This window comes from Oxyura jamaicensis, chromosome 4 (genome assembly GCF_011077185.1).
Source record: "Oxyura jamaicensis isolate SHBP4307 breed ruddy duck chromosome 4, BPBGC_Ojam_1.0, whole genome shotgun sequence".
Taxonomy (NCBI): Eukaryota; Metazoa; Chordata; class Aves; order Anseriformes; family Anatidae; genus Oxyura; species Oxyura jamaicensis.
The window spans coordinates 30,234,891-30,259,298 of NC_048896.1; the positions used below are offsets into that span (position 1 = coordinate 30,234,891).

General features: G+C 35.8%; 2 long non-coding RNA genes across 2 annotated transcripts in view; one reads left to right on the forward strand and one right to left on the reverse strand.

Moving 5' to 3' along the window:
• Positions 1-24,408, forward strand: part of LOC118166435 — a 157,704-nt gene that overhangs the window by 9,506 nt on the left and 123,790 nt on the right. The window lies entirely within an intron of this gene.
• On the reverse strand, positions 8,252-13,513 carry LOC118166436. Its single transcript, XR_004750500.1, has 3 exons — positions 13,469-13,513; positions 10,673-10,829; positions 8,252-8,960 (listed from the first exon to the last, which is right to left on the reverse strand). It is a non-coding gene; the product is annotated as an uncharacterized LOC118166436 (long non-coding RNA).

The following is a 24,408-nucleotide window of genomic DNA, read 5'->3' on the forward strand; positions in this document are numbered from 1 at the left end:
TCACATGGACTGTGTAAAATAATATCTATATTTGCATCAACCTTTAGTTGCTGAAACCACATTGCAGTCAATATTTTTTCATAACCATGTAGTTTATATTTAGAGCTTTTAAGAGTTTTGTACTACAGAACACAAAGTAGTGTAAAACAAAGGAAAATTTTATGTATCAACTTGTGTATATTATGTTCTTAGTGGAGAATAGACTTTCTGATTTGAATGCTTAGGTTTGCTGTTTATTCAGTAAAATGTTGATTTTTCTAAAATGTTTGATTTTTCTTTGAGCCGTGAAAGTATTTTAGAGCACAGACTGACAAAATATATTCCAAGTAATGTCCATTTCCAGTTTTACTCTACAAAGAAGCTTTCCATCATTCACATCAAATATATTAAATCATCTTGTCAAGGGCCTGTTTAATTATACACTCAGAAAGAACTTTGGAAACTGTAATTCAGATGCTCTCTCTCTATATGGAAGTTAATTTCCATAGTAATATTTATTTTTTCCAGAAAGTCAACTTTTTTTGTGAGATAGTTATCTAAACAGAGAAAATATTATCAAACAAAGCAGTTGAACTTTGAGAAGAAACGCCGTTAAGGCTTAGTTTGTGACAATTAACTGTGGTTCTCTGACACTAAGATTGAATGAGGCTTCTCAAAAATATCTGTGACAGAGGCCAGATCCTGATTTTAGGGACTTGGACACAAAACATGATAATTTCATGCCCAGAGAAATATGCACTTCATAATTCTCTGGAATGTTCTTGTAAAATTCACTGGACATGGTATCTATTGGTTATTTCAGTTGATACTCACTTTCTGGAAGATTTTTTTTTTCTGCTTTAGGTAATTATCTTCAATGTGCACTGTTTTACTACCTCTCGGGTTTTAGATAGCTAAAATAACTCGGCTATTTAAAAAAATACCTTGGTTACAATTGCTTACATTTAACACTATTTTACTTCAGTGAAGACGTACCAATCACCAGGCAAGACAGGCTTCTAACGTGCATCTTTCTGGACATAGTTAGCTACCTCAAGATGTGGTTAATGTGCTGTAAAAACTGCAGAGAGGTTATTTGTTAAGTTATTTCTGATCAGTCTAGAAAGAGCTGCCATAAAAGCAAATATATTGAAGGAGGTGACTGTCATTGCATATACTTAGTATAGCAGTAAAAAATGAAAATATACGGATATCCACGTGTATGTATTTCATCACATAAATGAAAGCAGATACTTGTGAAATTAGTCATTCTTTTGAATTTTTTTTTTTTTTTTCGCTATGCGTCTTGTAAGGAAAATTGCCTACTAGATAAGGACATATATCCAGACCAAAATCTTTGCAGAATAATGCCTAAGCAGCTTAAATTACATGGGAATCTTCACCACACATGACAGGCTAAGGATAGATGTCCTCAAACATTATTTTAGTACTTATCATTTGTATGTAAGTACTGTCATGCTTTTTGTGTCATTTACAGAATTACAATTTTCAGCTAACTTCATCTGGTAGATAAGAGAAACCATAAACTGATGGTAAACAGAATGTCACTGTTACTTGCGTCAAAGACATCACATCTTTGCTGGAAGCTTAGCAAGAATATTCAGGAGAGTAAATAATGTTGTGTATCGATATTAACTGTTTCTAAATTTTCCTTTTTCCTTTAATATCCACTGCAACTTACACCCACCTTCAACTCAGCGAACACAGGTTTTCCTTTTGAATGGATATTGCTAAAAAGCAATAAAGAATGTGCAAATCTGTTGCCCTCACCTGTCTGAGCTTCTTGGAGTGTGGGAATAAGAACAATTGTTATTACTCCAGTTGTTGTACTGGCAGCACAGTGTTTATTTTAGCTAAGGGAAATTGACTTATGGAAAAATATTTATAAGGGAATGTGTTCTATACAACATCTGTAACATCTGTATTTTCTCACTACCCTTCTAGCCCTCATTTAACATGTATGAAATGTAATAAGAGTTTTCTGGATTAAAAATAGGCACAGATGAATCTGTTCCAAATATAAGATTCTAAAAGTCTTTTCTCAACTGTGAATTAAGCAAATTTCTTTTTTCCTTTTCCCAGCTCATTCTCTTTCTCTGGGATTTTATTATATTTATTTATTTATTTATTTCAAATCCTACATTAAAATGTTTTAATCACCTTCAATTATCCTGTCCTTATCAAGGGCTTCTTAAATCTCTGGGTAAAATATCAGAGTCTTTAAGGCTGGTCTCCTACTCCTACAAGTTTTTGTAACACTGTTACTACATGATTCAGAAACTGTTGTGGCAGCTTTCCACTGTAGAATAAGTTTTCTCCCAAGATAATGGAACAAGTGAGAGATTGAGCTTTATCCTGAACCAGAGGCATAATGAGCATTTTGCAGAAATATACTATGATTGCAGAAAGTTGATTTACTCTAGCTATTTTTCAGCTTCATCTTTTCCAGTTCTCATTTGCTACTTCCCATCTGAAGTACATTAGTTACTATAGAAACAGCAATGTCATTGGTATGGGTCTAAATACAGTGATGTCCACTAGTGGAGTAATAAGCCATTTTTTAAACGATTTAGAATATATAATATGGTTTGGAAGACAGAATTTTTGATGGTACAATACAATGAAAGTTTTGTGAGGGGCATAATTTTCACCTTGCAAAGAAAAAAATCATGATGGTTCCATATTCTACAGGTCTTCCCTGAAATTAAACATTAGCTGGAAAAACAATTTTATAGTTTTCTATTTCCACGGAAGTTGTGGCAAAACTAATTTAACCTGAGTTCTGATTTTCATAGTTCCCATAATTGTAACTTACAGCAACAACTTCCAATATGGAGGCTTGCTCTTGGAAGATGGCTTTTTATTTTCATCATCCTCTGTCACAAGATGCTTTGCTCTTGACAACATCTCACTTGCATGTTTTACTCAAGAGCTTGCTTCAGAATGTCATAAGTATTTTAACAGCTACCTCTATGGTGGTTTGTTACTTTGAGTTAGAGGATGCCTTGGTATATTCTTAATGCTTCTTTGAAATATAATTGTGTGTATGTGTGTGTGTCAGGGAGTGGGGGAGTGATTTCCCAAATCACAAGGATTCTACCAAGAATCCTTAATGGGTTTGTAATTGTATTTTTTTGTCAATGTAAGGAATGTCCTTTCTTTCATGAATGATAAAATTCTGTCTGCTGATAAGCACGTAAAAATGCTACTGAAATATAAAATATCAATATGGTAGTGGTGGTTCCCGCCCCCCCCCCCCCCAAAAAAAAAAACACAAACAAACAAACAAAGAAACAAAACCCACCAAAAACAATAGCAACAATCTTAGCAGCAACATTGTCACCAAGAATTCTTGAGAGATTTCAACTATGTTAGATATGTGTGTAAGCAGGGTGTCTCAGTTATAAATTGCACATGCTTTTGCATATAACACCTTCATTTAAAATATTTGGATGTTTTTTAGGTTTATTTCTTTATATGGATAACGTCCTCGCTCTTTGTTTCAGCAAAGAAACATTTGTTTAGTCCCTTCTTTTAGTGATAAAAAGTTAAGTTCTGATGAGTCCTGAGTTGTCTCAGGTTTAAAATGAAAAATATGGTTATGATTTTAATTCCAGCTTAATAAACGGATAAGAATTTCCATAGAGAATGATAAACTTTTCACTACATACAGTTTTAAATTTTGTGAGCTAGCTGTTCAATAGAAAGACACAAAGCAGAGCATAGTATTGAGTTTCACTGAAAAGATAACTTTTGGATGAATTAATTGTAGATTCATCAGAATCTACATTCATTGCACTTACAAACAGGATGAGTTTTCTATTCCCAGAGGAACTTCCAGATGTAAACTTATTATGTCTTGTTAAAGAGAAATTGCTGGACTTGTCATTTATATCACAAAATTTTAGTTAGCTTGCTAACTGTTTCCAGAATTCTAGCAATTAACACTGTGAACTTTAATTTTTGCTTCATTTGTATAAAACACATTTGAAATAACAATTTATTTGTATTTCATTTGAAAGGTTATCATTTTATGTCCTGGTAAGTGACACAGTTCTACTTCCAAACTGTTGATCAAGTACATTAGATTCATCTGTCAGTAGACAGTATTCAGACTATTTATATTTTCATTTTTATGTGAGAGGGGTAAGGATGTGTATAGTGCAACACTCTTATGCTTTGGAATACAGATTTTCTGTTTTTATACCACGCTATATGAATAAGAGAGAATGCTAAAGGTAAAATTGTTTTGAAAGAATTATTAAACCTGATGGCAAAATGGAACATCAAAAGCATTTATAAATCACATAGACTGCATTTTAGACTATGTAGTTAGTGATCTCATTTAGCCCTTTGTTTAGAGTCCCATAATTCCTATTTGTATATGTACAGTTATTTTAATAAGCTGGGAAGCTGTTCTTCGCTTTACTGGTTGCTATCTGCCAGGTTTTGTTATCTTCATCTTAGCTACTGCTATTTCCTCCCTCATCTACCAACATCTCATCCCTTCCTTAAATGATTCCAGTACCTTTTTTCTATCTTGTGTTATTCTATTCTGTGTTGCTATAAATGAGTGAAGCCCAGGGATCTGTTAATCCTTTCTCTGTGGAAGAGTAGCTTTGTATAGAAAGGCCAGTGTTAACTCTCAACTTCTGATTAGGTTGCCTATAATTAATTACATTTTCTGTAGAAAACGTAAGCCTCATTGAACAGTTGCAGGTCCCTGGCAGGGTGTCCTATTATTTACAGCATAATTGTGTACTGGGACTGCATGAACAAGTTTAGATTGGAAAATTTTTACTTCAGTACACTTTTCATTTTGTCTTCAGTGACACTGAACAGGTGGTCATTTCATTTAATAAGGATACATAAGAAAACAACAAACTCCTACTGTATCTCACACTGAGTAGATCTTTATATGAAGAGCAGCTGTTGCAACAACTATTAGGAAAATGGCATGACAAGCCCTTCAGTGGTCAGAGATTAACCAGAAAAATCACTTCAGACCTTACCACTGGAAGTCCAGGTAGGTGTATCTCAGTATATCTCAAGAATCTGAAAACTGTCCTTCCTAGCTTTCCTTATCAGATGTCTTTCTCAGGAAGGTTTTTGGTTGATTTTATTTATTTATTTATTTATTTGGGAGGGGGGTGGTGGTGGTGTTTTGTTTTTTCCTCCCCTGCAGACAAGGACATTGTGTGACAGACCCTTAGGTTCAGATTGAGCAGAAGGAAGGAAAAACCCAGCTTTTGTATAATGTTGAACCAATCAGTAGTCTCTTGCAATAATTTGTTTTTTATGGATACTTTTTTGAATATGCACATTCATTTCTTTATTACCAGTATTCCAAAATTCCCAAATTCCTTGTGAGCTATTTTATTAGTGGATGTTGTAATGTTACTGGAAACAGTCTAGCAAAAGTCTTTCTTGTTCTACTATTTTAAATATTTTGCTTTTATATTTTACTGTACTAGATATTCTTTAACTATATTTATCAGGTGCTCAGATTTCAGATCTTGAGAGAGGGATACTAAGGATAGCAAAGCAATTAAAATCTGAAAACTTCTTAGAAGAGCTGGTAAAAACAGCTATTTTGCTGTTTGCTGTGCTGTACTGATATCAATCAGAATTTTATATTGTTGGACTAGGAAACAGGTAAGAAAGTCTTTGATTAACTTTTTGATACTGAAATCTTTACATTTGTGAAAGAATATTGCAGCATCTGCAGAATACATTCTTAGAACCATTAACAGTAATAAATGCTACTGTGTTCTTCATGTGGCAACTCTATCCCAGATGACATAACTTGCAATTCACATTTACTGTATGACTTAGCAGTGGATTACTACAATCTCCTATGTTCTCTGGAGTTTGAATTGCATTTTGAAGTTCAAGCACAGGGCAAATAACTGTATGGGTCTGAGAAAAAAAATATATATTTGACTCTAGTTTCCTTATTTGTGAACATTTCAGATTCTGTGTGCAATCACTGTGAGGAGGGACTGTTAACTTTGGCTTATTAATTCATAGTTGTCAATGTTTTTCTATTTTTTTTAAATTTTTTTTTAGTCTTGCTGCAGCCCTACAGAGTAGTTAGCAATAAGTTTGTTGTTAGAGAAGGCAAATTTTTCTTAGCTTGGAAAAAAAAAAAAAAAAAAAAGGAACTCTATCAGTGACTCCATGTAGGATGTTTTTATGTGTATTGCATTGACTGAAAACAGTCTGCTGCAAAACACAGGTATGCTTATTGGTGACAATGTTTATAAAACAATGTTCGAAATAACAGTCACTCAATGCATCCAAGAGAAAGTTGCAATCTACTAGCAACTTCCCAGCATTTAGCTTTCATGTCCTTTTTTTTTTCCTAGATCACAAATTTCTGCAGAGATTACAGGATCCAGTTTCATGGTAAATTCTTTATTCCATGTTTAAACACCTCAGTATTCTGATATATCCATCAGAAGCTCTTATAGAAATAAAGTGTTGATGTAGATATCTAACCTGAAGGGCAGTTTGCTTGGTTCTTAGGTTATTCCCATAGCATTACCAGCTTCATCTGAAACAAGAATCTTTCTATTTCAAAGAGGTTAGCACAGTAGTCTTAAATTAAGCCTTGGGGTGTGTAATTTTATATGATTAGATCGAGGTATATCAAAACAGCCAAGCCCAGAACAGGAACTGGAGGTGGTTATAGATGAATGGATGAGCAATAGCTTTCTCCTCAGCTTTCCCCTAGCTGTCCTGCAGATGTTCTGTTATTTCCAAACATTCATACTGGTAGTCTGTTGGCTGAGCTCTGCCCCAAACATGAGGCCAAACCCTTACAGTACTCATGGTCATGCTTTATTTTGGCTGGCTACTAACATATTCCTGAAAAAAAATAGAGAGAAAACACAGCATAAGTGTGAACAAAAAGTGAATAAAGGCAAAGCATTTGCTTAGTCTGAAAGTCTTCATTTTGCTTGTATTCAAACTCCTGCTCTAAACAATATTTCTCCCCTGTAGAATGTTAAAAAAGGAAGCATCTTATATAATAAAAATGTTAAGCATGGTTAATAGGGTAAGCATTATAGTAATAGCCATAAGTATATACCATAGCACTTAGATGACCAGGATTGGAAAGATCAATAATAGATTGCTAAAATAAATATTCATTTAAAAATGATTTATTATAGCAATGTATGAATGATTTTTTGAATAAAGTATTTTAAGTTTGAAAGAGATGGGGATTGGTGCAAACACAATGTAAAGGCTCAGATTTATATGTTTCATTTAATATTCAATTCTATACTTTCAAAGATAGTTGCACGACAGAGATAGTTATCTCTTCCTATTTCACCTCTTGCTCCTATCAAAAGTAATAAAAATGTAAATAAGTGTACAGAGCTATCAACTTTCAGTTAGGAGCTTTGTAAGTCAAGCTAATCAACACTAGATTGAATAAGCAGCTGAAATCTTTGAGTCTTTCTATCTATACCACAACAGGAAAAGAAAAATATCAAGGTAACTCTTGTTTATTTTTATAGTGCTCATCACTTTTTCCTCTGTAGTATTAAATGAGAACGTAAAACAAAACGCATTTCTCCACTCAACATTTATTTTCTATATAAAGCTCCAACAATAATGTGTTTTTCCTCTTTCATTCTACTTGAGTTGATTGAAAAGTTTTACATATTTGCCAACCCCACACTTCGCCTGGCTTCATGAATTATGCAATTAACCATGAATGCAATTTCCTGGATTTTACAGTAATAGCTTTAATTGTGTAATGCAATGCTGTATAGAGAGCTCATTCATAAACTATAGAAAATGTTAGAACAATTTCTTACATGGGTGAGTATTCCTGGGTAAACTCAGATGAATATGAAAATTTGTCTAATAAGCTATTTCTGGACAGTTTTTACACATGGGTAATACTCCTTAGCAATGATATTTTCAGGAATACTTTAACCAGGCTATTTATGAGAAAGAGATCAATGATATTTTTGCATGTAAGCTGAAAAGACACTAGACATGCAGACCATGTAGTAGAGTATATCAGTAGGTTTTCAGCCCTTCTAATTGTGCTGTGTATAATTTAATGAAGTTAAATGCAGTTATTTATCATAAATAATAGATACATTCCAACTTATTTTACTGATTTTATTATATTTGCCACTTAATCCTGTGTGTTTTACACAACTAGCTTAATGAGAAGGAATTCAAGAAATTGTTTATTTACTACTGAACAATAATAATGCATTAATAGAATTAAAAATCATGAGTATTTTGCTTTGCATTGCACAGAAACAAATCTGTGATCCTCAAGCACTTAGTATCTCTGAGCACAATGTTTACACCGAGTAAACAGTAAGACTCATACAGAATTCAAGAGATCAGAAAGCTGAGGCAGTATGAAACATGAAAAACCTTATCTTTCATCTTTCTTTTAGACATTTGTAGCCTTTAAAATAAAAGATTCCTGTCTTCCTCGTGGCCATCCCACCTTCTTTACCTGTTATGGGCATCCATTTTCTGTCAGTGCATTATTTGTATCTTAAACTTCAAGAGCTCACCAAATTTGCAAAATTGCACTTGAGACTATTATCTGCAAGAGTATTTTCTTTAAATCAAAGGGCCCATGCACTCTGGTGTTAGATTGCATTTTGTCTGATCTATCATATTTTTTATGATTAAGAACATTTGATTAGAAGTGGTTAAAAGAAAATTAGAAACATGCACACAGTCCTGTGGTGCTTGAAACGGTCAAACAGCTGTTTCAGGAGTACTCTTGAGATCTTCTATAATACTGGGAACAGTCAAATCAGTCATCTCAAAGCAGTCTTCTTGTTCTTTGTTACCTGGTGTCAGTACGGTTCAGCCTGGTAATCATCTAGCTACCTAGCTGTCTGATTTGCTCTTGGGACCCCTTACCTCACTGGGGAGGTAAGGATTAGACACCATGGGTTGGGTTCAGTGGCCTGAACAGAGACATTTAGTAACATTTTGGATGCTCAGGACAGCCAAGAAATCTGCAGCAGCAGGCAGACACTGGAGTAGTGAACTCCTGCACCTTTCCAGGTGCCGAGCAGCACCTCAAATGACCCCATTTATTTGTGGGTAACAGAATCCTGTCAATCATATCTGTAAAATGCACAGTGAGACCATTTGAGGCAAGGCAAATGAAACAGCAGCTGAAGGGACAAATAGGAAAGAGACTCTATAAGGTTGTATTTAGTTAAAACCTAGAAACTGTGGGCCTCCATTTGCAGGCTACACACATCCAAACTGTAATCCCTGATTTATTTAGAAGTCTGGTTCCGAAGGTGGCATTTTCTTTCCAAAACTGGCTTTCCTCAGGCTGCAAACCTTACTTTAATATCACCTATTATATTTTAGCTTATTTTGCCTTTGTTGCACATGAGTTGAGTTGCAAACACAAAATTTGCATTGGAAAGAAATCAGCTTTTGTTTACTTTTTATGTGAAATCATTTCTGAAAAACAAACAAACAAACAAACAATTTTCTTAAACTATATCTTGCTTTAATAATGAACCAAGTTACCAAGGAATTTTCTGGTAATTATTTGTTTATTATTTAATGGCCTAAGTCAAGTATGAGAGTAGAGAATATGCCCCTAAAATAGGGAGGAACTGCAGCAATAGCAACTCTCTCTGGGATTATTGCTTTTATGAACCATCAAAAGTTTATGATGCAGACATACAGGCTCGAAAGCACTCAGATTCAAGTTAAAGTATTCAGATATTTTAGAATTAACAGCCTTTTTAAAGCCCTAATTCCTTCTAGCCTACATTTCAAAACAATTGCTGAACTATTTTATATTTTTTTTTCTACCCTGAGGCAGATAACATTCAGTAGACCCGTTGTCTTTCCACCTCTTATAAGAAAGTGGGAACATCATAGTAACTAGATATAAATTCCTTCATGCTTTTTCCTAATGCTTGTATGTCTTGGCTTGAAAACCCATGCCAGTTCTTAGGAGGTCAATGTCAAGAAAAAATCTCACTACAGGTAAGTTAATACTGGTGTATCTCTTGGTGGATGCTATGGTTGCTTATCATCCATATGGATTAATGCTCATGTGCCTTCTAGGGTGAACTAAACAGGTCATTAACCTCAGGAAATCTGGGCATGGGCTAAATGCATATGTTCTCACCCCTGCTTATAGTATGAATAAAGCTTATGCTGTCTGGATTTCTGACCCATGGAGTCTATGCAGAAGTTATTTCACAAAATCTTGTGGTTTTTCATATTCTCTGCCCCAAAGCTCACTCCAATGTGAATAGCATCACACTGTGTTGACATATAGCATGTTTCATTTGAGTTTGACATTATGGAGTTATAATACTTGAGCAGAAAAATAAGGCTGCTTTGGTCAACACTTGCAGGGACTATGTCTTGTAGAATGTTAGGAATCCTAAAACTTTATAAAGTCTATTAAAGGCATGCTGGTACCATCACAGATTACATGTTAAGTAAATGAGATAGAGGAATTCATGTACTGGAGGCACTTTGTTGTCCTAGAGGAAAAGGTCATGATACTGTGTTCCTGCCACCGGCAGCTTTGACACAGACAGCGAACACTCCAAGGCTTGACTAGCCTTGACTTAGTCTTAATCAGGATAGATGTGAATCATCTGGTACTTCGGACAGGAAAATAAAGTCCACTCACCAACTTTCTGCTAGTAGATCTGAAAATGGATGGTAACACATTTGGGAGAGCTTCCGAGGGTCATTTCAGGAACCTGTTTCTCTTCCTTGAGTATTAGGCCTTTTTCAGGCAGGCAAAAGGCTTTACCAGAAGCCATTTTATTACTTTATCCTTCTGCCTGAGGATGGTGAGAGCATACTAAATATCTAGCATATTTCTGCAATGGCTACTACGAGAAATAGTGCTTTCTCTATCTGTTTGCATGAGATTACTTAAGAATTGTCTAAATTACAGAAACTGTATTAATTTAAGTTTGTCAAATATTTTTGTAGTTACAGGAAAAAAGGCTGTTGAAATAAAAGAAAAATTAAGTCTAGTGTACCTGGTCTTTAAACTATGAACTAGCTAACTTGTATAGGTCCAGTCTGATTCATTTCTAGGGAGAAATTTTCTTTTTTAGAGTTTCCTCTTGCCTTTCAGAGAAGTACATATTCACTGTCTTATTTCTCTGAAGTATCTCATGTTGCCCACTTCCAAAAAGGTAAATTCTATGATTCCAGCTCTACAATCCTTTGTTTTCAAGGGTGCGAGCTTTACAACTCTGAATCGTAAGATAAGATATAAGCATGAAGATTTTATTGCAACCTGATCACTTTTTTGTTGTTGTTGTTTGTTTAGTTCCTCAGCTGCTGAAGTTTAAAAAATTGTTTGTTAAATATATTCATTCTTGTGCTTTTTAAGTACAATTATTTTTATTACTTATTTTTTATTATACAGGTGCATTTATACTGGTACACATTTCACCAAGTGATAAGACAAGGACAAATGACCTCAAGTTGCACCAGGAGAAGTTTAGGTTGGATATTAGGAGAAATTTATTTACTGAAAATGTCGTATGGCATTGGAATAGGCCATCCAGGGAAGTGATTGAGTCACTGTCCCTGTGGGTCTTCAAGAAACGTGTAGATTTGAAACTTAGTAGCATGGTTTAGTGGTGGACTTTAGTACTAGGTTAAAGGTTGGACTAGATGATCTTGCAGGTCTTTTCTAACCTGAATGATTCAGGTTATCATTTTTTTTTTTTTTGCCTCCTTTTTGCATTGCAAATGGCTTTTGCATATGTGCATATATATAAATAGGGCCTGCGTGTCTGCTTTATCTCAATCTGTGTTCACATCTTCTTATTTCAAGATCTCTTTTTTCTTTGCTCAACCTTAATAGTTTTTAGCTGGCACTCCTTGGTAATCCTGAACCAAGATTTCTTTAGAATTCTCTGCAATTTTTGACCCACAGAAAATATGAATTATTTTACATTAAAATATATTCTTGTTCCCAAGAATTCTGTGAAATCTATTAGCATCAGAAATGTATTTACTAGAGTCAGTTAGTAAGAATTTGTTCTGAACTGAGGAATTCAGGAAGAAGACTACATTTGGCAGAAGAGTTATGTCTTCATTCAATTGTTTGTATCCCTGTGTCTGGTCTCTATGTCTAGCTTGTTCATTTTATTTGTGGCTTGCTTGACTGACTATACATTGATTTCTGAAGTGTTCAGACTTTCAGAGTATGAAGTCTAAATATATCACTGCAGCGTGAAGTTAGTTCTTAAACACACTCTTTTTTCTTGCTTGCCTTGACAATTTCTCTCCTCTATGCTTATTTATTGAGATTTTTAGAAATGTATCACAAGCTATTATAGAAAAAAACAGCACAGTTAAAACTGAAATTAATTTCTAAAGACAATAATACTTTTCATATGTTCTATATCAATGTAAAGTATATTTATTTCTCATTGGATTTTGATGTGATGCAACTTTCTAGAACTAGCAGAACTGAACCTCTGTAGTATTCTCAGTCTGGGGCTATGCCTAATTTAGATTTAGATGTAAGATCAGCAAGGAAAATATGTGGCTGTGGAAATGATTTCAACAAATGAAGAATTTATGCTAGAGTGTTTTGCTGGTTATCTGTGCTTGTGTTATATGCAGACTCTTGGTTGCCCAAAGTTTCCTGGTAATTGTTAGACTTGCAAGAAACACTCAACAAAATACTTCAGGGAATAATCCCACATTTGATGACCTACCTTAATGCATTTTACGATCTCATATGACAGCTGAGATACAGCTCCCAGCACAGAGACAGTTTTAGAAGTCATTAAAATAATTTTTTGATTAACAGGATGTTGGTGTTTAATATTCTCAGGGTAGGAAAGAATGCACTGAATTAAGTTTATGTGAGTCACAATTCTTGTAGCAGTCATATTTACTACAGGTGGTAATATACTGAAGGTTATTTTTTCAGGACCATTGTAAAATGTCTGTTTTAACAAGTTCCCACACCTGCTGCAGTGCAATTCTAGTTATCAATGGTAGTGGGATAAAACACTTGAGAAGGAGCAGACATGATCAAAAGAGGGAGTCAAAGAAGCATTCAAACTTTTAATGTAAGGAGACAAATCAGTCAGCTCAGAACAAAAAGAGCAGGTGGGGAAATGGTGATGTACTTAATCAGATTCCACTCTCAACGGTGTTGTAATTTGACACATTTCTATAAGCAGGCTTCACTGAAGCAAGGTGACAACATGGAGCAAAGAATATGTAAATATCAATGACAAGAATGAATGTACCTGAGAATTGGATGTTCGAAAATAGTAAGAATTTTAAAACCTTGAAAGCTCATCAGCTTTGTCCATTAGGAGGAGACATTGGCAGTTAGACTGCACACCTTGAGTTGTAATCTCAGTAGCTCAAGCAAACCAACCAGAAATGAAAACAGCTAACAGAAGCGGTGCTAGAAAAATCTTCAGAAAAACCTTACCAGAATCCTTCATTCTCACGCTCAAGAGACAGAAGTGATCAGAAATGGCAGGAGTTAGAAATCAAGGGCTGTTAAAAGCAAGTAATTGAAAAGCAGAGAAACTTCCATATCGTAGCCTCACTCACATGCCAATTTAGACCATGCAATAGATCACAGCTGTAGAATGCTAGGGGCTCAGATAAATGTTGGTGAAGGACTTTACTAACAAGTAATGTTAACATGAACACCAGCTATGAGATGGCGTGGCAGTTTAAAAGCATGTAAACCATTCACATCAAATAAGACTCTACATAGAAGGTATGGAATTATATACACACAGAAAGCCTCTGTGCTTTCATGAATGCCATAAAATGTGAACCTGGCCAGCAAAGGGGCCCAGTAGAAGTAGGAAGAATGTTTGCTTGCTAGAAAAAAAAAGAGGTTAGAATGTTTGTCTGAATTTTCACATTGAGCATTTCACACTGATATTACTGGTTAATAGGGTTTCTGCTAGGAAGTAGTAAGGGTATGAAGACACTTGACAGTTTCATATCCAGGATGGTAAAATAACTAAAATACTGGAAAACAGCATTATAGATTCTGTATACGCAGTCTGTGAAGCAGACTGATGTGAGATGCTTTAGCACTGCAATAGTTAACAGTGAGGAAAACACTTCTGAATGAAAATCCAACATAATGAGCTGTTGGGAATAGTATAGCAGGAGGTTGAAGGCAATAGTGTACAGAAGCACCATAATCACTACATGGGCCTTTTATTAAGAGGGTCAGTGAAGTGTTAGTAGAACAGCCATACTAAAATGGTAACGCTTTAGCCATGATTTCTCTATTACACTAATTCTTAGAAATAGGCCATGCATCAAATAGTACCATTTCCTTAAGCTTATAATTTCAATATTTATGAGTTAATTTGAATCCCAAATCAAAAAAAAAAAAAAAAGTTCAGTTATGCAGCTGTAGCAAACAACTTATCTGATGCATAACTAATTACTTTGAAAGGTTCAGCTGATTTCCCAGCCCCCCCCCCCCCCCCCATTCCATATGCATACAAGTTGATAGCAAATTTTCTCAAAGAAATAAGCAAACCTCATGAATACTGCTAAATACCTACAACCCAGTTTCATTTTTAAGAAACACTGAGATATGGAATAAACCCAAACCAATGTGAGATAAGTGCTTTCAGTTCCTTCCTCTTTACAAGAGTCATCACTTCTGTACTTTTCAGTGCCAATTTTCTCTCCTCTCTATCAGCTTTATGTAGCAAGAGTTTGTTAGCAGAGGGAGCTGCAGGGGTGGCCTCTGAGAAAAGTCCAGCAGCTGCCCCACGTCAGATCAGAGCTAGTTCCAGCTGGCTCTAAAAGGGACCCGCAGCTGGCCAGAGCTGAGCCAGTGAGAAATGCTTGTTGAGTCTCTGGGAGAGCAGAATCAAGAAAGGGAAAACACACAAACAAAACCAACCAACAACAACAAAATGCTCTGCAACTGTGACTGGGAGAGAAGGGTGAGAACCAGCCCTGCAGGCCCCAAGGTGAGTGCAGCAGGAGGTGCTCCAGGCAGGCAGCAGCAGTTCCCCTGCGGCCCGTGGAGAGGCCCCTGGTGGAGCAGGCTGTCCCCCTGCAGCCCATGGGTCCCACATGGAGCAGATCTCCACGCTGCAGCCCGTGGAAAGGAGTGCACACAGGAGCAGGTGATTTGGGGGAATCTGCCATCCATGGGGAACCCGTGCTGGAGCAGTTTGCTCCTGACGGATGGACCCTGTGGTACGGACCTATGTGGGAGCAGTTCTTGAAGAGCTGCTGCCTGTGGGAAGTCCCCACAGGGTCAGTTCGGGAAGGATGGCATCCCATGGGAGGGACCCCACGGGGAGCAGGGGCAGGGAGTGACTGTGAAGGAGCGGCAGAGATGAAGCATTAGGGCCTGACCTCAGCCCATGTTCTCCGCTGCTTGAGAGGAGGAGATGGAAGAGGGTGGATGGGGGGAAGGTGTTTTTAGTTTGCTTTTAGTTTGTTACTAGTTTGTTCTGGGTTTTTCACTTTTCTAGTCTACTAGTGGTAGGCAACAAATTACATGAATCTCCCTATGCTGATTCTATTTTGCCTGTGACAATAATCAGTGAATGATCTCCTTGTCCTGATCTCAACCTTTGAGCCCTTTTCATTGTATTTTCTCCTCTTTTTTTCCTTTGAGGAGGAGGAGTGAGAAAGTACTTGTGGTGGAGTTCAGCTGCCCAGCTAGGTAAAACCACCACACACACTCAGAAAATTAATTTATTTATCAGAATTGAACCAATAGCTGACTATACTTAGTTTTATCTATATAAAATTTGTATAAATAAGTCTTCTGGGATTTGTATTTTTTGTATTTCAGGGATTTAAATCATTCATTTCAGTTTCAAGCATAACTGGGGAGGTAAGAGTAAAGAAATAATAGAGGAAAAGAAAATATTTCTATATTTTCTTTTTTATTTTCCCTCTAACTCTTAGAGGCTTTGAATTTTGGAGGGAAAGGAGGGTGCTGACCTTGAGGGGGAGGAAGCCAGCAAGATTATGGTTCTGTCACCATCTGCTCAGAGCTAACGTGTCCAAATAGCAAATGAATACCACAAAAGAAGCCACCCTTGTTATCAGAGCTAAAGACTTACTAGGGGCTGTGCAAAATTTTGTGTAGGGTAGATCTGGATGTGTAAGAAAAACATGGTGATTGCCTGAGAAGTGTGGATTTGTGGACTTTGTTATGCACGGGATTCTCCTCTATTACTCTGCTAAGGCAGCTCTGCTTTTTGCTGGAGCAATTTCAATTCATGGTTATAGAGTCCTGCCACCTGGAAGGTTGTTTCTCATTTTGTTTAGTACCTTAGTGCTTTGTGATAGATCTGTTTTCTTTTATAAAGACAGAGTTTTCAGATGTGGAGTGGCACACAAAAATTCTATTTTTTTCTGTTGTTGTAAGCTTTCTGCTACATGGAATTGGAATTCTTTGGAATGCTGTATTGCAATCAGATTAACAAATGCCATGCTTATTGTCATGAAGAAGTGATATTTTTTAGACCAGCGAATTTGTGAACTAAAACTATGCCTCTAACTCTGAAAGCTCAGAAAAGAATTACACTCTTTTGCTGTTAATATTTAAATGGAAATACTACATTTAAAAAGTTTTAAGTTACATTTTTGTTACATTGGCAGTGAGTAGGCAAAGGACCCTGAATAGTCTTGGTGCTGCAGAGTCTACATTTTCCTAACCTTTGTTTCACCCTTATGCTCTCTCCAAAACTCTTCCATTAGCATGTAAAAATCCTTTTGTTCTAAGATCATTGCTTTTCTGTAACTCAGGGAGCTCATTATTCAGCTTTTTGAAATTGATTACTGCGTTTAAGAGGAATTGGAAACTGTATTTCACTGGACTTCCTCTTTTGGAAACAGGTGAATATAAAGGGTTTGAATATAATTCTAGGAACAAATGTGTTTTTTTTGTTGTTGTTGTTGTTTTCTTTTTTTTTTTATTTTAATGAATTCATTCTTTGAATATAAAACAGCACTTTAGTGTTAGCTCTTTTGCATTTCTCTTGAGTAAACCTGATTTAATTTATGCTAAACATGATGGAACACCTGTGTGCACTGGATAAAAGCTGGAGTACATAATACTGGAAGGAGAAATGTCACATCTTAAGTATGGAAAACAAGCAGCAAAGCTCTGGAGTTTCTTTTAACTTTTTTGTTGTCACTTTGGAATTAAGAGATATCTGAGAGAGATTATTCTGTTTTACCAAAGCATGAGACAAATTTTTAACCAGTTCCTGATGTGTATAGAAGCCCAGCCTGTGCAATGCAATTTAATGGATAGACTAAAAGACTAAGAATTAAAGTAGTTGGTTTCTAATCGCTTTGCCAATGTGAGATGAAACAAGTTGGAAATGTGAGCATTAGCAGGGCCAGTGTACCAAAGAAAGATTATATGAGAACAATTCAGTAACTTTCTTAGATTTTTTCAACCATGAATATGATATGAAGCTTTTGAAAGAGTACAATATTTGATATAGGTCCATTCGGAAAACTCAGTGTTCAGCCGGATAATGTGGGGATAAGTGTAAGACCTCTAGCTAAGGAACCACATGTAGGCTCTAGGATATGCTAACAATGCAGATTGAAGAAAGGTCTCTGTTTTCACTTCTTTTTATGTTTACTTTAAGCCTTTTTTAACCAAAATAAACTGTAAGAAAATTATGTGACAATGAATGTTGATGGGATAAATTTTCACAGCTTAAATGTAAGATAAAGTATGAGGATATGTTTTAGAGGATATACTTCATTAACAGGGAAAGAGGAAGCCTGACTTTCCTCTTGTAATTGAGTCAGCAATTTGATTTAGCCTGGAAAAAAAAAAAAATAACCGAAGATATATCATGTGAAATATCCCCATTGAAGATTGGGGATTATTACTTCTATTCAATGTAGAATAAATTCAATAATTTCCCAGTACTATTCATTTCTTAACAGGAAAGAAAAAAATAAAGCCTGGATTATAGATTAAATTCAAAGCTGTAGAGAGCCAGCTCTGGGAGAATTCTAAAGGGAGGTATCTTTGCTACCTGCAACTACTGCAAATGGATAAGTACCATGGAGGGAGAATTATATAAGGTAAGGAAAGAAGACTGCATCAAACCAAATAAACATAACATACATGTGAATAAACCAACTGTCAGAGAGAGAGGGTATAGGTCAAAAATGCTGTTTGTTTTTAAGTTAAACAAGTTTACTTTAAAAGGCAACATGTGACGTGGTTGCCTGTGACAGAAAGTGTCTGAGTCCAGTTCAATGGACATACCTCCTGGTTTTGCTGCTATAGGTTCATATAATCCTCCAGGCTGCTGTGCACTGCAGCATTCCTCAAAAGAAGGACATTTACTGTAATGCTTAAGCAAGAGATACTGCATTTATAGGGACTTAACAATGAGAGAACAAATTCAAGATGTTTTAATGTGAAAATGTTTCCTGTTCTCAGCTAGTGGAAGACAGACATTAGTATGGAGAAAAGATTTAGCTTTTCCATTTATGTAGGTTGTAATTTAAATTATTTCATGTCTGCATTTTTTTTCCCTACAGTAATAGGAAATAGTACTGCTTTTAGGAGCTCTGCTCTTGATGGAACTGGCTTATGATGTCATTCATATTTGTTTTTATGGTGAATATGCCTACCATTGGCAGGGGAAGGGGGGGGTAGGGACAGGGTGGCATAAAGTTTCACAATTTACAGGAAAGACTGTAATTACATTATTACTTACCCTCTCATCCAGAGCAAGGTTTTATTGTTAACTACAATGAGAAGCAGGTGGGTACTAAGCTCATCAGAAGTAGGATTGCATACAGATACATTGGAAAGGAAATAGAGGAAACAGAATAGAGGTATAAACAACAACCTGAAATATTGGTTGAGTGGGATCAGTATGTAAGGCTGCTGGATCTAGCGATGTTAAGGAGAAATACAGATTTCACTTCATAAATTTTAGTAGTCCATCATTTGTTTTTTACTTCCAAGTAGTAGTTACAGGCTGACCAATTGCTCTTGGAAAGATGGAGAGAAATGAGCTGCCTTGGCCCAACTACAGCTGTAGGTGATTGCAGCTATGAGAATGTGAATCTACTCAAAGGTCTGGTCTTTCTCACCATCTGGCCCTTTGGCTCCCTAATGTGCTGACAGTGTGGTATCTTTGTGAACCAGCTGGCAGACATTGCTTTGGCTTCCACCTTCCTCCTGGGAGCAGAGCCTGTCAGTTTGCAACAATGACAGGAAATTCTCTAAAACCATTACGATGTTTAGGACAATTCAGTTCCTAACATACCTCCCAGGGCTCTTGAAATAGGCCATATTTATTTCCACAGTGCATCATATATTTTCAGCAAATATATTGAAACAATCCTGAAATGCAAAGGTGAGGTATAAAGAAAAGGTAATTTTTCAAATTAAAATACAGAGATGAGAATGAGCCTGATGTTCTGAGGTTTGTTTTTTTCATTTCTGCCGATAACTCAATATATGACTTAGATAGATCGTAAGGCCAAAATTCTCACATCCACTTTAGGCACTAAAATGATATTTTCAGGGTTGTGAGCTTCCAGTGCTCCAGTTAACGTTAAGATGAGAAGTATGCTTGCATTTCCCCAGTAATTAATAAGAAATGTTTCATGGGGATATTATAAAGCTTAATTAGTTAAAAGTCAAATTTCCTTCTGTGTTCCCCCTTGCTTTTTCAAAGTCATTTTACAATGTATCAAGAGAGTCATAGATGGAAATAAACATATTACTTACAAAAATGTACTATCTTGAACAGGAATCCAGATGACCTAGTTCAGATTAAATTCTTTGTTTTTTTTTTTTTTTTTGTTGTTGTTGTTGTTGAGCTCCTTAAACAGGGCTAACCTTCATCTTGTTACATTATATAAGGAACTTCAAACACTTTCAGGAGTACATATTTTTTAATCTGTTTCAATGCAAACACACTTATAACTTTCTGCAGCTTGTTTACACATTGTGCTCCATAAGCCCAAGAGATTCTCTAGACTCACTTAAACATGAGACAGTTTTGAAGCCCTGAAATATAAGATTTTTATGGATGTATACTTAGAATTTTATGCAGCAAGGGCATTACCTGAAGCTTATTTATTTCTACTAAGACAAAAAAAAAAAAATCCAATTCATTAAAGAAAAATACATGGCAACATATCTCATGACAATCATGTCTACATCTCAGATTTTCCTGTTGCTGGAGACTCCATGAGGAACATGCATGGCTTTAGGGTTTCATGCTGATAAATTATAGATGGACTGAGAACGGCATAGGAGCAGCAGATGTTACTGTTGTCACTAACGGTGTTGAGAGGCTGGCAGTGGAGTGTTGTCTTGTGCTTGCTATTAGAATAGACACTTCTGATAAATTTATTGTGATGCCCAACACCTCTCACCTTTTTGTCAGGTACAATTATCAGATAGAAGTATGTAAAAGTGACAAGCATTACATACTACATGAAATTTATAGAAAATATATCTCTATACAGAGAATGGAAGGCAGTTTTAGGGGAAACAGTACTCTGGATCCTGCAAGGGACAACACTGAGAAATCTAACGGGGGAGCTGAGAGAGGGATATTCACACAGAGTAAGTCCTTGGATTGACACAAGCTCCTGTAGGGTTCCTACATGGGGGGTGAGAAAAGGCATGCAATCCTCCAACAAATCATGATTTAGAGGAGGAGTATGATATATTCCTTGCTGTTGTATAACTCAGAGTGTAAACTAATCACAGAATACATAACATGCTTATTTTAATGTGGTATATTTAAAATGATAATTGATCTAAAAGTTTTCTAGGATGTTAAAGCTAATGATTTTATACTTGGAAAATGTTTTCTTCTCTTCACCTATATATTTAATTGTATCTTTACAACATGATACATATCATTTTATTACCCATATATTTAACATAATCTATAGCCAATTTTAATGAAAAGAGATATAATTTCAGGGAGTAAATATCTACTGACAGAAAAATTTTCAAGAATTTTCTAACAGTAAGCATAGTTATTCATATTCTCTTTAACAAAGGGACACATATACAACATAAACAGTCACACACACACACAAAAAAACAACAACAACCAAACAAAAAACCAAAAGAACAGAAAAGAGAGAATTTGTCATGAATCAGCACACATCTCTGGCAGGGAAGCACATTTTAATGCTTCCTTTCTTACTAAAGGGTTTTGGTCAAACTTTAAGTACTTGAGGTTAAGTAGCAGCTGATCACCTTGCGTGGTTTATCAGTGTGGCTGGATATTTGCACCTTTTGGTGAAGCGCCTGACTCTGCTCATTACTTGGTCACTATGAACTGATTTTTGCTGAAATTTAAAACAAACAAACAAAAGCTTCTCCTTTTGAATTTATGATGCTGGGCTAAGCTTCCAATGAAGTATCTAGATTATTTATTTACTTAGTGCACTTCCATATGGTTATTTATCTTGGAGTTAAAAAGTGTATTCTAGTAATAGACTGTCATTGCAGTTAACACTGAAAGCTGAATTTCTCAATTTTTAACAGAAAATAGGCAATACAGCATTTTTTTCCTGTTTTGCTGATAGACCAGTTCCAATGCTGATTGAGCTGTGAGGTTTTCAAGTGAGACTGCCAAACATGGCACCTATTGGCAGAGGAGGCAATGATATTGTAAACACAATCTTATGAAAACAGCTGAGATGTTTACAGAAGTTATCACTTCAAAGCATTAACCAGGTAAAATAAATAAGAAATATGTGGTTTCCAAGGACATTAGATTCATAGTGTGTCTTGTAAGGGTCCTTGGGAAAGTTTATTCTAAGTGCTTTAAATGTTCCTCCTCACCTATATGGTATGCCGTAGCGACAGCTGTAGATAAGCACAGAGAAAAGGAAAGGAAGTTACAGTTGCAGACAAAGATGAGAAGTACATTCTGCTAAGAGTACAAGACTAACAGTGCATGGTCTGCCAGCTCTGTAGCATAGTGGAGCAAATCGACAAACCAAGCTGGATAAAATTTGTCAAATAATACTTTTTTTTTTCAGATTAAAAAAGATAAAACTTCACTTTCCAGTTTTACTATGCCAAAAAAAAAAAAAGTCACATATATTTAGGAGGTTAAGCAAAGACCACATGACACCCCCCACTAACAGATTAAATCTGCTACCAGTAATAGTACTGGAAATCACTTTTTATTTTTCACATGCATTTGCGGCTAGAGAAGTCCCTGAGAACTGACTCCCATTCTTAAGAAAATATTTTACGTTTGTTCTTAATTTGTTGTAAAAGCAGTCATGTTGTTAGATAAACACCAAAGATGATGTCACAGTTATAAAGATGGAACAAGGGCTGACAAAGTGATTCCTTAAATTTCTCACTTTCCATTCCTCTGCAGTCTACACTGATTCATATAAATGTTGTCTACAAGAAAACAAACAGATGCGCTGTAACTACCACTTTTCTTTGATTTATCCCCTTGAATAGAAAGGCCAGACAGTACAAGCTAATTGATTCAGTATTGAAAAACAGAACAGAAATAAAATTACTTTTGCTGGTTCTCACTGAGAAATAGATGGAAGTCGTTTTAGTCTTACCATGATACAAAAATTATTGTCAAAAAATTCTATTAATTCTTTGTGTCAACTTCAGAACAGTAGTTCAAGCCTAATAGTCTGTAGCTGTGTTTATCAGATGGTATGACTTACACATGAATGCTTGCCAAAGTGTAAATTTCTAACACAGTAAAGGAAAAAAATGAGTGCTCTTTGTATCTTGTCGAACAGGGATGCCCATGCTTTCGTAGTCCACAGGAGTCAGGCTGTTACTTTCAGACTGACTCACGTGCTTACCCAATGCCAAACTCTGTTTGAAGCACCTGTCAGGAGTTAAATTAGTCACCATCTGCAGGTAAATATAATCATAAGCACTATTGTAAGGTTCTTGTTCTGTAATCACTGCATGAGCTCCTGGTATGCTGAATGCTCAGGGGTTTTTTTGCTTGACTTTTTTTAAAAATATAATGAAACTTATTCCAATAGGTTTCTCTGTCATCTAAATTTGTGTCTTCCATTAATTTAACAGTGGAATTCTCCCCTAAAATCTCACTACTCATTCTATCTTATCCTAATAATAGCCCAGATAATTGTATATAAGTCATATACATATGTATCTACATGTATACATATAATTGTATATATAACACATTAAGAAAAAAGATGGCTAACTTCTGATTTTCTGCCTTTGTTATCATCTCTTCATTATCCATTTTGCCAGTCAGCAAGCTGCTCGGTTCATTACCTCTCTTAGAGACATGTCTACAGCCATTTGATATGCAAAAGGAGAGTCACAGATCTCTTCCCTCAGTTCTGTCCCCGGACTCTTTCCACCAGACAGCTGGACAGTAGCACAGATACATCTGAGGCATCAAGTAGAGAAGAAAAGGTTCCTGTGCAGTTATGGAGAGTCACACAAGGGAGTCTGACCTGTATCGTTTTATCTATTTCAGCATAAATCATACATTCCTTATTCAGCAGCATTTAAATAATGTACAATATGTTCTCTCTTCATGTACTTGCCAGGAAAGCCTCCACTTAACATCCATTGTTTAAACCCCAAGAATCTGCACAGAAACCAGGGCACTGAATGAACATCTTTTGGGGGTTTTCTCCAATTTTTGTGCAAAAGGGTGGGGGAAAGGCAAGCATGGTCATTATCTTTTCCAAGCCCCCTCTTCCACCCTAAAGAAAGAGGGGGAAAAAAAAAAAGCATAAACCTATAATCTCTTTTACTGAAAGAACAGCACACCTTCAAATAATGTATTTTCTGTCTCTAATGTGGTAAAGTGAATTGATGTTCAATATAAATATGATAACAAAAGTGCATGTAAATGGTCTGAGTTCTGCAAACGTTATGATCTGAACCATTTTCAACCTTGGGGTTCTTCTCTGCTTGGGAACTAAATAACATTGTAGATAATGTGTTTAGAAAAGAAATTTTAACAAGTTTTTATAATAATTGTGATCTTTGCAGTTCTCACAATAATTGGGATCTCCATGCTGGTAATACATTTACAGATAGAAATTAAGTAGGGCATAACTGAAAAAGACTGCAAAAATTAATACAGTGTAGCAAAATGAAAACTCCTGCATATGCCTCCTCCCTGCAACTCTGCTGGCTTTGAAGTTGTCAAAAGAATTTATTGCTCCTTCCTCTGATCTTGTCATTCCTTTCCTTTAAATTCCCTTTGCTACACCAAAAGCTATCTTTTCTCCTTGCCTTTCAATCTCAACCTTCCCAATATTCATTGAATTGTTAGCTTACAAATATCTTTCTAATTTTACTTGCCCACTAGATACTTTTATTCTTCCTCTCATGCTGTTCTTCTAGAAGACCATCTCAGT